Raw genomic sequence first — 11,595 nt, 5'->3', positions numbered from 1 at the left:
CGCGTCGGAAACGCGATAGGATGAGTGAAAGGAGATGGATTGGAGAAAGGAAAAGAGAAAGAAGGCGACGTGCAAAATAACTTTCCTGCTCGTCATCGTTTCCACGGTTCTTATCGACTCGTTGTCAACGACGTCGGCGCGCGTTCTGTACTTCCGATCGTCCTTCCATGCCCGCAAATTGATATTCCTACTTAGAGAGGAATTCGTGTCAGGGAACGATTAATTTTACCGGCGGCATTTGGCGCCGATCCAATCACCATCCTAGGCCCCTTGCCTCTCTCTCTCTCTCTCTCTCTCTCTCTCTCATTCTCTCTCGCTCCCTCCATCACTCTCTCTCTCTCTCTCTCTCTCTCTCTATCGGTCAATGTTGGAAACGATTAACCGCATGAGAATCACCGAGGTATTTGCAAACCCCTATCTTCTCCCCACGTTACGAGTCCTCTACTTTCTCCTTTTCCACGCCAATCAGTCGGCGTTCGCGGAAACTACAAGGATCGTAATCGCGAAAGGGAAAAATCTCGGAAGGACAACGACGAGTCGACGCTGATACGTGAAAGATCGATCATGATAATCGATTCGCACTGATACGCTATCGGCATTTTTTGATAATTCAGAGAGATCGATGATAGAAAGACGCGCAGCCAGGCGAACTAAATCTACAAAGTACATATACGCGCATCGTCTATATATCTGACAGACGTTCGGTTAGATTTTTCATGGGATGGATACTATATGGCTTTAGACAGGAAAACTGCAGTGACGAAGAAAAGCGCATGTCGCGAGTACCGCTAGAGAAAAGGGATCAAAGTTTTTCAAGTTAGAAACGAAGCACGATTGTGCGTCGAACGTTCTCATTTGCGACGCTCGAGTAAGCCTGTTACTCGACGATTTCCAACGTCGAGTTTGAGCGTCGAAGCGTCGACAAACGCGTTTCCTTAGTCGTTCATTCGTTACTTCCGTTTCGATCGCTCTGGTCTTCCGCTTCTTACCGCTCCCATTTCCCCCAAATTAGCAATAAGTAGTACGAACCCCACCAGACCGATCTTTCGTTCCTGCTAGTTCGATTGTTCCCCAATCGCCTCGTCTCTATCGAACCACTACCAGCGATTCTTCTCCACCGTCGGACAACGACAACGACGACGACGTCAATTCTTGTAACAGACAGAACGAATCGCGGGCTGGTTCTCGTCAAGTACGAGCAACAGAGTGGATGGATCGTTCCCATGCGCGTGTCGTGTAACTTCCTCGTAAAAAGCGTGCAAACTCGTTTATTTACGATTTCAACGGACGTTTCCTCGTACCTCGAGTCGAAGAACCGTGTAATTTGGCGACCTTCGTTCGTGTATTCGTCGTATCGTTTCGTCGCACGAAATCATCCCTGAACGATGTCGTTCCTCTTTTTCTGTTAATTTGCTCGCTTTAAGATATTCGTTCTAACGAAGACGAAGTCGCGAAATTCGTTCAATTCCGTTGATCTGGTCGGTCAATGATCCGCTGGTAAGTTTCCGCGATAAAGCTACGCGATTCGAGATAACGATTCGCGATATCTACCAGGTAAAAGCATAAAACGCGATATGAAACGCGACGGTCGTTGGAAGCAAATTGGAACGATCAATTACGACAGCGCACGACGATCTATTAAATTGCTCGTCGCGCGTATCGTTTTGTTAGCTGATCGTCACGTTTCTTAAATCTGCTGTCGTCTAAACCATGTACCATAACGTACGGGTAAATCGAATTGTACGAAGCCTTCGAAACTGTTATCCTCGTCTCTAAAAAATGCTAACGGCATTGCTACCACCATTCGTAATTATAGTCGTAATTATTGTCACAACACTCTTTAGCGAAACGATAAGTAAATACTACTACCAGGGCCCGTCTGTCTCCCGTTCGAAGGAAACCATCCGACGACGAGATCGTTCGTCGGAATGGCAACGACAACAGCCATTTCCACCGGATCCCTTTCTCTTCGTACTTCGACTCGCCACGAAACCGCCTAATAACTTTCCTATTCGATTCTTCGACGAGTAGAGCAACGACAACGGCAACTTCTGCCGAACGATCATCGTCGTCGACGTATCCTTTGACTGCATCGGCTCTGACCGTCTGCCTCTCACTGAATCGACTGCTTCCCCTTCCCAATCGTACACCTCTATGCACGCCACTACAGGCATCGCTACCACCATTGCCGCCGCCGCCGCCGCCGCAGCCACCACCTCCACCGTTGCCGTTGCCACCACCACCACTAATGCCGCCGCAGCTATCCAATAATACCACTATTCCAATAACTTGTCACAAATTATTACTACTATTAGGTTTTCTGTCATACTCGGTCGACCGATCGATTTTATCGAATTTTCTATACTTATCGTACATTCTATATTTACGCCTATTCTGCGGTTTCTCGTTTTCCTTTTTCTTTCCCACTATTCATTGCTTCCACGTTTTCCTGCGCCTTTAACATCTTTCAGGCTACTTTTAGTTATATATAGAAGAAAGTCTACCTTACCGATTACAGTGATTTTCAAATGTGTTATTAAGATCAACATTCTGAATTACATTTTTCTATGCTTATAACCGCCGCTCGGCTTTACTTTGCCACGTATTCGTAAAAATGTTTGTGCCACTTTTTATCATGCCGTGGATTAGATTTGGGTTAGCTGTACGTACGGACATGCATAATGATATTATAAAAGTATTCGTACCACGATGCGTTCATGCGTCTCGCGCTTCAATCTGTAACTACAGGGAGATAAGAAAGGAATTCATCTTAGCTTAGCTATGCACATATAATATAATCGTATTCACGTATAAAGCTAATTCAAGCCTAATCCACGGTCAGATAAAAAATAGCAAAAAATATTTTTATGAATATCTCGGAAAGCAAAGTCGAGCGGCGTTTATATGCCCACTAACAACATATCTGAAGGTCATTGAAATCGATGAGGTGGACGCTCTTCTATACATATAATTATCGAAGAAACTTTCTAGAAACGTCGCGATATACGTACAGAAGTTATTTACTTTTTTGTATCCTTGGACATTGAAAATGCAGATTAAAAATCAAAGAGATTGTAAATATGTTTCTATCCTCTACTCTTAATTATACAACGATACTACCAGCAGCCAGCGTGCTCTGTGTTCGTTCGTCCATGTAAATTTCGGAAACACAAGGTCGTGACGATCTTTCTACGACGAAGCGAGTCGATGACCGTAACAACAATAGTAACAACAGTAGCAGCACCCAGTATACTTGAATATACGATGAGCGAGACAAACACGCCTGAGTGGCATCTTGTAATCGGTTAGAAGGGAACTTTGAAAGAGAGAGATCACTATGCTTGCGTAATAAACCAGTTTCGCGACATTATACGTTAACCACTACCATAAGTATGTGATTTGTCAATGATGAGAAATGCGATTTCTACAAAATGTGTTTGTCTTGTGAAACATTCTAAAAGCAACTAAACATGAAATTAAACCTTGACCTATTACAACATATTGATCAAACTTTTTTTACGGATGTAGTACTATGAGTTTCGAGTTTACAAACAAACAGAGCGTCGAGTAAAATAAATTAAATCGGTAATGACGATATATTCGAAACGTGTATTCTGTTTTATATTCTCCGTCTCGCAAGGCCAACTCCATAGGTAACGATCGTTACGAATACCGAAGAACGAAAAAGTGCGAAAAGATAGACGGGGAAGCAGGAGCAAGAGGAAAGAAAAAAAAGAAAAAGGAAGACACGGCATAGAACAATGGCTTAGAACAAAGCGGTTTGACGTTTCTGTAGGATGCACTTATTACGTGTGTCCCATATCGTTGTACACGCATCAAAACGATAGACATTTCTCTAGATCTAATATTTGAAGAGCTGGATTTTCTCGGCAAAGGAAAATAACTTCTAATGTCAGTCTTGTAGACATTCGAGACAACCGGCTTTCCTTGATTAGTATCAATCTTTTAAACGCTTCGTTGTCCGAGCTTGTTCGAAAACTACAAAAGGTTTAGTCGAAAGGAATAGAATAGTATATAGAAATAGAACAGATTAGTATGGACGTTGTTACACATGGGCGGAAAGGCAATATTTATGGCTAATAAATATTAGTACCGATGTCCAATAGCATTGCCTGAAAAATAGTTCAACATCGGAATCTATGACTCGTGCGCGTTTGACGTTTATCGAGTCAAGGTAAGCAAACGGCTACGAAATAGGCGAAGAACTGCACGAGGAGAAGGGCTGATGACTACGTGACGTTTTAGCCCGAAAGTCTGCCACGCTACAGTGAACCAGGGCGAGCCGAGGTAAGACGAAATGCACCGAGAGAGAGAGAGAGAGACAGACAGATAAAAAAGAAACGACCAAGACGAAGATCGCTTCACTCTACCAGTCCACTTACTCATTTTCAAAAACTCGCCAATATCGTCGACCATACCGCACCGTCGCTGGTGATCCTTTGGAAAAACGCCAATCTTTTATCGCTTTCTTCTTCCCTCTTTCCTTTTCCGTTTCCCTTGCACGTCGCTACAGATATGCTATAAACAACGATTAAGCTAAATCGATCGTTCTTTGATCGTCCTACCTCTCGACAAAGATTCTCAATTTATTACTTATTTTCTATCGTCGAGTTCACACAAAATAATTTGCCAGCAGTCAATGATAACAAACTTTTACAACGTGTTCCGAAATTTTGATCGTAATCGTTTAAAGTGAAAAGCTTTTATCAAGTGCGATTTGTACGATGTACCTCGCTCTCTTTTAATAAAGTCCTTTTTTTATACGCCAATAAGCTAAGAGATTATCGAGAGTAAGCTCGTTTCTTTCATATAAAATAGGCAACGAGATATACCGATATGCGTATTTATTAATCAACGCGACGGAAAAATCAGAATTTTTTCTAGAAATTATCTTATTTGATTATAACCAATGATTCATTATATACGAAGCGTTAATGTTATTCCCCGCTGTCCTTGATCGTTTCGTCGTAGCAATTACTTCCTCTCGTCTACATCAATAAATAAAATCGTTCCGTGTAATATTTGTATACCGCTCGCGTATCTGCGTATATTCCAAGCGTTCCGATAACGAAACATCGTCGCAATAGTCGAAACCCATAAAAATAATATTCGTAAAAGAGATACGAGCTAATCGATGTTCGTGATGGTAATTTGCGTTATTTGGGGCAAACGGTAAAAGAAATTATTCTTTCGATCGTCCACAAAAACCAAATCGTTTGATTTAACAACTGCGCAACTTTCGCTATACGTTCAAACGATTGCTGTTGGCGCTTAGTTGATTAGTCTTGTTTGACCATATTTACCGTATCTATGTTTTCCTGCAAAAAAAACCAGCGAATACTTGCGCCTTTACCGTACCAACAATATTGAAATTTTAACGTTTTCACCATTTGTTTCGCGTTACGCGCGACAACGAGCTGACAAGGCAGAAAAGTTATTTTCAAAATAATTTGTTTTCCTGCGGTCATTTGGTCGTCACACGGCGCTAAGCACAAACAGTACCATATATTTAATGCGTTCAACATCGTTTTCTTAGATTTTCTGTATGAGTAATAAAACATATAATGAGCTAAAGTTGAAGTCACTCGTGAGAATTGCTTCAGACTGTCTCTTCCTCTTTAGACTTATTAATGGAACCATCTGTTATCCTCAGCTCCTGGAACTAATCAACTTGTACGCGCCCATAAGACCACTATGATCAACGCAACCATTTCTTGCATATAGATATTGCTCAAATTTCTCTATCTTGTATCCAGTTAACCGTATATGCAATGTCGCGAACATATGTGGCAACGCTTTGGACATTTTCTATGATTTTATTAATACATCCAAATCTTGCAGGTAATGCCTGCAGGACGCATCTCTCCTTCCATCCTTTTTTCTCATCATCTCTTATCTTCTTATGTCTTTTACATCTGCTGTTTCTTACTTTTTCTTTCTACTTTTTGTTGTTGAACTGACGTTCTTTATATACTTTACACTGACTATTACGGTACACTACTGAGAATTCATTTTCGTACATATATGAAGTAAATAAATACAACAAAATATAGATATAAAATATTATGGTCAATACTTAACTTTCTTGAAACAAACTGAACGAAGAAACTTCACAAACTATAAGCACATTAGGAATCGACTTGTACTATTAATAACTAAAATAAATGTTAAAAAACTTTGAAGGACACGAACGTGATAGGAAATACAAATACGCTACTGCCAAAAAACTGACATATATGTGGTCCCTACATACAATATACATGTAGCTAATATACATACATGACGTGAATACTGTAACTTGGCTGGTTACGCTTCGTAATTAGTACATATGTGGTCATCGTGGAACGTTGCGAGAGCCACAAGCAGCCCTGTGCTGGCATCGCTAACATATCCATACGAGTTTCACTGCCATCGACATACACATGCACGTGCCATGCTATGCGACTCAACTTCCGTTTTACGATACATATTTTGTCATTTCTCTCTATTTCCATCTTTCCAATCAATCTTTCCTGCAACCCTTCCGTTTAACTCCGATCTATTCTATTTTATCATGTTATTATTCATTTAATCGTAAATCTCTATTTCGTAGAACAAGAAAAACAAGAATGGGGAAAACTAAGAGACTATAATCGTATCGTCGATATACAGTCTTTCAAAACAATACTGAAAATAGCACCGATGACAAATTCTTATCTATTCGACGTACCCGACACGGCAACCTGACGAAGTATGTACATAATTATTGCGCATAAGAATCGAACGAAATGTATACAACGCGATACCGTTCCAATAGCTTCGACTGTAAAACTGCACAAACAAGAAAATCACGTTTCTATGTGCGCTATCGTGTTATTCGTATGAGAGGAAAGGACAGTCCTATCGGGAACCTAAGGAGATACCAGAAAGAGCTAAAGAGCAAAGGTAAAGGAGAAGCACAGGGGATGGTACTATATCTTGTGAACGAAAAAAGATATTATATGGTTAAAGGGAAAAACAAGAAGATGATATGTACGAGTAGTAGTAAACGAGTATAAACGAGAAGAGATGCAAGCCCTATGTGTGTGTGCGCGATCGTACACGTTTTGTATATGTATACACATATAAAGGTAGGAAGAAACGGAGGATGGGAAAGGGGGGCAAAGGAGAAGAAACAACATCTCCTAACTCGCTTGCTCGCACGCACGCACGGTCGATCGTTCCTGCTGGCAGCCATTTTGTGCTTGCCCGTAGACCCGACATTCTACCCTGGGAAAGTATTGCCCGTAATTCGCTTTACCCCACGCGTTTCTTCGTACAATTACGCCTTTTTAGTTTACGAAAAAGGCATCAACTAAAAGAAAACACGCGAGAATACATGTAGCTTGTCCCGTGATGTAAATTTCTTAATATACCGTTGTGTTTAAACGATCGAACGATTTGTACATCGAGACAATACTATATCAGATATCGTTCTGTAGTTCATCCAGTACAGTTTTGATCAAAAGTTTGCTTATGGCCGCCTTTAGCGTCGATTCTACTTCGCTTTTTACCGCTTTAATTAGCAATAACATATCGATATTAAGAAAAAGTAATTTTTTTCGAACAAAGGTTATCGTTAAGAATACGACAGCCGTTTGATGACCCGTCGTCTAAGGTCAGCCATTTAATCAATACCGAAGATTATACCAATGTACCATACTTCTCGCTAATTAAAATGAACTTTATACTTGTCATTGTTTCTCGATCGTTTATAAGCAACGCGATATTTTGTTATTTCCAAAGGGGGAGAGTGTCCTTATCGTTATCTGCGAAAATTAGAAATCTAGATCGAATGACGAAAATACCCAGCGAAATATCAGATGACACGATATTGTTGTAAATTCGGTAGTTGTAATTAAATAGAAAAAACAAAAAGAAAATTGAACGATGCAAAGCGCAGTGTTACGTATAATAGCTAATCGGGGAACATTCCAAACTTATCGAATAGAATATGCATCCTCTAAAAACCATTTATAAATTCAAATATAAAATGCACTACTTCCTTATGTACCTATATCGTATTCGCTAGTGAGCAAATGCGACTGACGAGTAGGTTTGTCATAAAAAATGCACAGAATAAAGAAGTTAAAAATAAACTAAAGCGAGTAATTAAATGCATTGAATGAACCGTGAAAACACGAGTGACACGTGGACGATTGCGAGCATTGATTTTTTATTTCATAACGATGATTTAACTCGCTCATTAGCAACGCTTCGAGGTTTGTAACAACGATGTCTATCGACGATAATTGCTAATTATGTAGTCTTTGCAAGAATCTTTTCAACTCCCAGTATTCTTTTTCTCTTTGTCCCCTCTACACTGTCACATAATGATGGTCAAATGAACGAATTGCAATTACATACATTGCTTTACTCGAAAACCTCACTGTTGCCATTAGCGAGAACCCGTTAGCGAGAGCCGTTACGAGATAAATGGAAGTATGTAATTGCTACGGCAACTTATCCATTAAAGATCACCGATTAATTATACTTTATATAGTATTATATTGCACATATATAATCATAGAAGATAGAATATAGTGGCACGCGGTAGAATTCAACGACATCCTTTCTAATCGCTAGCTCAACGACTCTTCGAAAAATAAAACAGTGAAACGGTGTGTAATGGGGGACAGATAGCTCTTGGATGAACCGTGATCGGTGTTTGTATGAAAAACATCGCTATGACGGTACGTTATCGTATCGATCCATCTCAACGATTAATCTTAACAAAAACTATCGTTTCGAATAAACTCGTCTCGCTTTCATAAAACGAATGTCTAAGTTTTTGATATCGCAACAAAGATACACGTTAAATTCGTCGTATTATTACGTAAAACAAAACAAGGTCATTGTTTATCTTTTCACTTGTGTTTACGTATCAAGCAGCTTACACTAATACCTAAATTACTCAGCCAAAAGGAAATAATCACAAACATAACAGTGTTTATTCGCAAGTTTGTTAGAAAGATACAATAGAACATCTATTTACAAGATATCGAAACTTTTAGTTTGCTTCCGTTTGTTTGCCTACGTCCTATCTCTGAGTAACGAAAAGTTGATCAAAGACAGATTTATTCCCTATCTTCGTATTTTATACGCGAATCTCGAAATCAGATTTCATTTTTTACACTGATATACAGGGGACAGGATCCATCGAAACATAGGATCTTTTGTTAATTAAATTGTGCTTAAATAGAAAACGAATTTGTAAAATGAGTGTGAAATTTCGAAAACCAATTGAGCCACTTGTAAAGACGACCTAGTAAACTCTCGAATTAAAGACGCAAAGACGAGGCCGCATCCATTATGATCGTAATCGATCGTAAGCCACCGTGTCGCATCGTTGCATGACACAGTGTGCTTTGTGATAATAGTATTGCGCGAAACATTACTTTACACCTAACCATACCAAAAACGCTGAAAACGATCGAAAGTAGTCAGAATGTACATTGTGCATGTACAAATAAGCCACGAATCCTACTCGACACGATACCGATTCTGAAGAAGATAAACCAAAGAAATGCTACTGCTACGATTCGAAATTGAAGAACGTGCGTACGTACGTATAACACGCATGTATGTAAGTATGTATGTATACGTCGCGTACCGGCTTTGCTCTGACTTGCAACAACTCCACGCAAGTTGCACACACTCGAAAGTAAGTATACACGCGAGTACGCACACGCGCTATGCCACGCCACTATACCATACGACATGAGACGAGACGAGACGAAACAAGACGAGATGCGACGAGACGAAACGGGACGAAATGGGACGAGACGAGACAAGACGATACGACACAATGCGACACATCACGCATCAGCAAGTGGTGAATACATACGCGCCCGATAAAAATGTGTACACAACGTACGAATGAAAAGTACAACGTTGTATAAATCGATGGAAATACTTTTACAAGCTTCTTACCATCGTGCGCTTGTATCGAAGACTGGACAAATTCGCGTTGATCGTTTCAAAAATCCACTCTTTCTTTTCTTTTGTTTCATCGATGTTGTCTCGTGTTATCGTTCATACGAATTCATCGAAAGTGGTGTATCCCAAAAGGTAATCCAATTCGAAGAAAGATGATTAATTTTCCAGTATTGTCGAGTGTCTCGTGGCGCGTAGAAAATTCACCTCGCGACCTCGTTCCCACGCATAAACGCGAACACACTAGGGACGAATCACTCAACCAGATCTCGATACGTTTAAATACACAGGCGGTCGCGTTCGCGCACGCTCGCACAGACACATAGATACTCCCTGTTGTACGCACTTTGCATCGTGTACAGTGTACAGTGTACAGGCTCGATTATCCATGCGACGCTACGCGCGTTCCTCTTCTTTTTCGGTAGTAGCGTTAACTAACCGATGCGTGTGCCCCGTCCACCTTCACTCTCGCTCACTTGTTTCACCTTGCATCTCCTTTTCTCCTTTCTTTCTCTTTTTCCACTGATGTTACTATATTCTCCTGTTAAAATCCTCTTTAACACACAGCAATCTAACAAGCTAACACATAACGATCCTGCACTACTTTTCGTCACACACGATAAACACGTACACACGACGAAGGAACGAACATACGTAGCACTTTCCCGAAGTCCGAGGACGCGTACATCGTACGCGAGTCCCCTTTACGCGACCAACATTCGCAGGCCCCAATAGATTCGATAGCTGCCTTCTCCTCCTCTTCTTTCACTTCTGGACAGACAAAAAGATACCGTGTAGCTAAAAATTACAAAACTGGCATCGTCGTGTTCGATCAACCAGCCATACTTGCGATAGTTAGGATACGTCTGGGCGACATTCGCTACAAACAGAATACACAAAACACAACGAACGGGATGTTAATACCAACACAGAACGAACATGCCCGTGCGCATTCGTTCGTTTGTCGTTTGCTCGCGTGCTCACCCTGCTACACACGCAAGAACAGACACAGAGACGGAGTTATCGAGAAAGATAGAAACACCAGGATGAAAAAGGGAAAGGAAGGAAAAGAACAGAGCATCCATGAGAGCGAGAACGAAAGAATATAATACGTGCATAAGTTTGCGTGCGTGTTGTACGTGTTTGTATACGTGTATATATGCGTGTGTATGCGCGCGCGCGCGCGTCTTGTGTTTTAGTATACGTGTGCCTGTATATATACGTGTACGTATAAAAGAGAGAAGTTGTACGCAGCACCCTGTGCGTCTTTATCTGGCAGCTATCGAGGATACGATTATCATGCGCACTCTCTCTTTCTTCGTTTCCACTCAATGCCTCCGTGTTTCTCAGTGGCTGCGTACGTGAACGTCTACCGGTCTTCAACTGCTCCGGATCGGTGCTATTCGTTTCGATCGCGCACTCTCACAAACAAACACACATACCGACGGTAGACTCGTGTATACATTGAGAGACGAAGCAGAGCTCCTTCTTCGTCGTCGTCGTTTCGTTCGGCCGACGCCGCGCGAGAAATATACACACTTTCTTTTCCAAATATTCAGTTTTTCTTCCACATGAACACTTTCGAATCTTACCGATAATGTCCCAACGTACTGTAAGTGC

The 11,595-nt window shown here is 41.0% G+C and overlaps 1 protein-coding gene across 15 annotated transcripts in view; it reads right to left on the bottom strand.

The window, feature by feature from the left end:
- LOC139992234 (uncharacterized) overlaps nucleotides 1–11,595 on the bottom strand; it is a 31,937-nt gene that overhangs the window by 14,366 nt on the left and 5,976 nt on the right. For 3 of the 15 annotated variants that reach the window (XM_072012897.1, XM_072012893.1, XM_072012894.1), the window contains one exon: nucleotides 9,973–10,746. The exons of 3 other annotated variants lie outside the window; for them this stretch is intronic. The gene's annotated coding sequence lies outside the window, so the exon portion shown is untranslated. Of the gene's footprint in view, nucleotides 1–1,869; nucleotides 2,152–4,403; nucleotides 4,540–6,300; nucleotides 6,443–9,652; nucleotides 9,746–9,972 lie in introns of those variants that run through there. 9 more of the 15 variants (XM_072012896.1, XM_072012890.1, XM_072012891.1 and 6 more) reach the window with 9 other exon arrangements.

The sequence above is a fragment of the Bombus fervidus genome, chromosome 11 (assembly GCF_041682495.2).
Source record: "Bombus fervidus isolate BK054 chromosome 11, iyBomFerv1, whole genome shotgun sequence".
Lineage (NCBI taxonomy): Eukaryota > Metazoa > Arthropoda > Insecta > Hymenoptera > Apidae > Bombus > Bombus fervidus.
Note: the sequence above shows the minus strand (reverse complement) of the source record. Positions and strands in the feature narration are given on the sequence as shown.